The sequence below is a fragment of the Carlito syrichta genome, unplaced genomic scaffold (genome assembly GCF_000164805.1).
Source record: "Carlito syrichta isolate Samal-C Ts95f unplaced genomic scaffold, Tarsius_syrichta-2.0.1 Scaffold309712, whole genome shotgun sequence".
Classification (NCBI taxonomy): Eukaryota; Metazoa; Chordata; class Mammalia; order Primates; family Tarsiidae; genus Carlito; species Carlito syrichta.
The window spans coordinates 261,214-265,168 of record NW_007253808.1 but is presented as its reverse complement, the minus strand read 5'-3'; positions in this window follow the sequence as shown (position 1 = coordinate 265,168).

Sequence of the window (3,955 nt, the reverse complement as noted above, 5' to 3'; positions counted from 1 at the left end):
GTTCGAGGCTGCGGTGGCCGGGAGTGGCCGCTGCCCTCCAGTCTGGGCGACAGAGTGAGACTCCAACTCAAAAAAAAAAAAAAAAAAAAAAAACACAAGCTACTGAGTGGCTACACATTGTTCTTTGTATCACAAATTCTAGAAACACCAATGCGGAAGCAACTAGTTGGGAACAAACCGTCGTTAAACGACTGGCAGTGGCGCTTGGGGGATGACTTTAGTCCACACTCAGAGGTTTCTGGGCCTCATAAATTTCACACACCTCACATACCTCAGACTGCTCTGAGCTGTTCTTCTTTTCTCCCTATCCTCGTCGTTTTGGAATACCTCTTTCGGGGTTTGGAGTTCAAGGGCACATGTGAGTTTTTTGTCTGTCTGTTTTTACTGCTGGGTCTCACTATGTTTCCCAGGCTGATCTCGTACCCCTGGGCTCAAGTGATGCCCTCACCTTAGCCTCCTGAGTAACTGACGCTACAAGTGTGTGCCACCACACCTGGCTAAGGGAACGTGTGCTTTGATAAAGAGCGTGTCCTCAATCTATGTGTGAGGAAGAGCCAGTTACAGAAATCGAAGAATTGCAGACCTGAACAAGACCCACCCCTTACCTGCTGATGAAAGCAAAACCCAGAGAGGTTCCACAATGGCCTGAAGTTGTGGCTCACCTCCACCAGGAGGTGCACCCTTCTTCCCTCTGCTGCAGTCTGTGTCCCTTTCTGACTGTAGGCACCTCACAGGCAACTACCCTGTGCCTGTGTAACTTCAGTGGGTGTGTGTAAATCACCGCGACCCAACAGCGACGCAGCGAGATTCTGCCGTGGGTAATGTCAAAAGGTCACACTAAACCACTTGCCGTCACTGAGCAGGGGACTAGTTCACACAGAAAACCTCACGGGGGATGAGCGGTCCCTATACTTTGTATACATTCCGGTTTGACCCTCACTTGGCCACTGAGCAGACAGAGAACACTTCCTATGTGCCAGGTGCTGGGGACAGACAGGGCAAACACAAACACCCTCCCTGTCCCGAGGCTGGAGATTCTGTGAGCTTGGGACGGCCTTGGCATCTTCACACTGCCACCCCCTCACACACAGTAAGGGCTGAATAAATATTGATTGAATAGGATTCTGTGTCCAAAATCAAGCCCGCAAAAGAAACTCCCACTGTCAAGAAGAGGAATGCTGCTGATTCCACAGTAACACATCTCACTTCAAACAGAAGAGGAAGCGTGATTTTAAAAAAGAAGACAGCAATAAATTACTAAATAAAGTAGCAAGAAAGTAGGAAATGGGCAAACTGAGCTACAGCTACACTAGACTCATTACTCATTTAAAATACATAAAAACCGCTTATACCCTTGGACCATGTGATTATACTTTTAAGTATCATTCTCAGGAAATAAGTTATATACAGAAAAGCTGTCTTCACAGATATCATGGTCCATGGTCTTATTTATAATCACACACACACACACACACACACACACACACACACACACATACACACAAAGGAATAAACCAAAATACCCCACAACTAGAGAATTGCTGTATAAATGATGGCATAGCCGTTTGATGAAATCAGAAGACTACTAAATATGACTATGAAACTATAATGCAGCTACAACAATATGTCACTGTGAAAAAAATGGGCTGTGTGAAATTGCCAAATGGTACGTTTTAAGGGTGAAATGAGTAACTGTTTACTTTTCCTCATATTTAAGTGCTTACCTTGCTTTTTTAAAAGGAGGAAAGAGATTGTTAAACCCTTGCTAAACCCCATGCCCCTGTAATTCCATTCTTGCCTTTTCCTGCACACCTGGTGAGCACCTGGATCAGTCCTCAGCTCAGCCACCAGGCCCTGGCACCACAATGGAGCCCACAATACTTACCAAGGTGGCACCAGCTGCCAAACCCTGTGCCCCTTTCTTCACCATGCTAGATGTCAATTAAATACCCTGTCTCATTTGGCTTTAGGGTTACGCTGTTAACGGAGCTTGAAAGGAGACAAAGAAGCAGTCTCTCCCTACTATGCCACGGAACTGTCCATTCCTTCATGTGCTTCTGGCTGGGTGGCACCTTTTGAGAGGCTTTTCAAACCATGCCATGGTTATCAGTTTACTGTTTTGTCTTTCGAGTCTTTTCTCCAGTCAGTCAAAATGTCTACCTCAGAGAAGTCCCTCAATCCTTCTACCACCATTTAGTCCACCTTGGAGCATGGAGGGCTGCCTCCCGTCCTGGACATTTTCTCCGTCCTGGACACGCCCTCCCGAGCCCTCTTCCCATGCCCACTGGTCTTCCTTAAGCATCTGTTGCCAGGGACATGGGTAAGGACCACGCTCTCTGAAATCAGCCTGAGAAATGATGTCCAGGCCCAGCTTCACCACCCTTTACAAATCGGTAAGAATGAGTTTAAGCGGATCTGGCCAGATGGATCTCTGTGGCTCAGACCTTTTCCGGTGCCCTACTGCCTCGTGCCTGGAGATGCTTCCGGAGGTGTGCCCCCCCCAGCTGGACTTCCTGGTCTCCCCCCAAAACGAGAACGTCATGAATTCCTCCCCGCTCCAGCCACACCTCCAGAGCAAGCCTCTGCCAGAATCCTCCTCCATGGGACTCCCCACCCTTCCTAAGCCACTCCTGGTCTCCAACCCTTGGCTCTGCCTGCAGGTAGTTGTGTGGGCACAAGTACCCTCAAGGCTTCCCCGAGCCCTGAAAGCATCCTCAGCCTCTCTTCTAGCTCCAGGGGACACTGAAGGCCCTGCTGTGTGGCCTCGGGTCCTAAAACATATTTTGTTCTAACTGTGGCTTGCAGGTGGGTCTCCTGCAAGATGAAGTGTTTTCTTATTCAGATTTGCAACACCAGGCACATGTGGTTCAAGCACCAAAATTTGTTGAATGTATGCCAAGGAATTTTTTTCTTATAACATTTATCTCTTGCTTATTACTCTTTGCCTTCCAAAGTGTTATAACTAATTAATCTTTACAATGTTTTTAAACCAAGTGTTTTGGTCTCCTTTCAAATGATCACAAGTTCTACCCGCTTTGCTTTGCAGAGCAGAAAGGAACTTAGTACCCAGCTCAGATCAAATAACAGACACGCATACCGAAGCAGAAGGAACCCCAGGACAAACTGTGCATCCCTGCAAACTTTTTCCACAGGGGCGAGCACAAGCAATTTCAATAGCTACGGAGTCTTGTTCCTGTAGGTTGTGTAGAACAGGTTGCAGGGCAAGGGCTTCAACAGTTAAGACATTATTTAATGTTGCTTTTATACTTCTGCAACCTGTTTGAGTTACCTGACCCACCTTACAGTGCCTCAAAGGTACAGCTGGGCATAACTAACAGAAGAACTCTGTTTGGACTGAATTAAACCCATCATTCATAATACCAGGAGCCAATGCCATAAAAAGGCAGGATAAAAGAAAAATGATAATTAATCACTGTTGTGGACAAAGAGTCTTAAAATCAAATTCCCTTACACAGCTTTCGAGATACTTTAATTTATTCTAATTTCTTTGCTTTTTTTTTTTTTTGAGTTGGAGTCTCACTCTGTCGCCCAGACTGGAGTGCAGTAGCTGCTTCCAGCCACCGCAGCCTCGACCTGCTGGGCTCCGACAATCCTTCCGCCTCAGCCTTCCAAGTAGCTGGAATTACAGGTGTGCGCTACCATGCCCGGATGATTTTTTGATTTATTGTAGAGATGAGGTCTCGCTGCCCAGGCGGGTCTTGAACCCGTGGGCTCAGGCAATCCACTCACCTCAGCCTCTCAAAGGCGTGGAATTATAGGCTGAGCCACAGAGCCCGGCTATTCTAATTTCTAATATACATTTTAAAAATACCTCAAGCCGGATTCGGTGGCTCAGCCTGTTATCCCGTGCCTTGGGAGGTTGAGGTGAGTGGATTCCCTGAGCCTGCGGGTTCAAGACACGTTGGGCAACTTGGGGAGACCTCATCTCTACAAT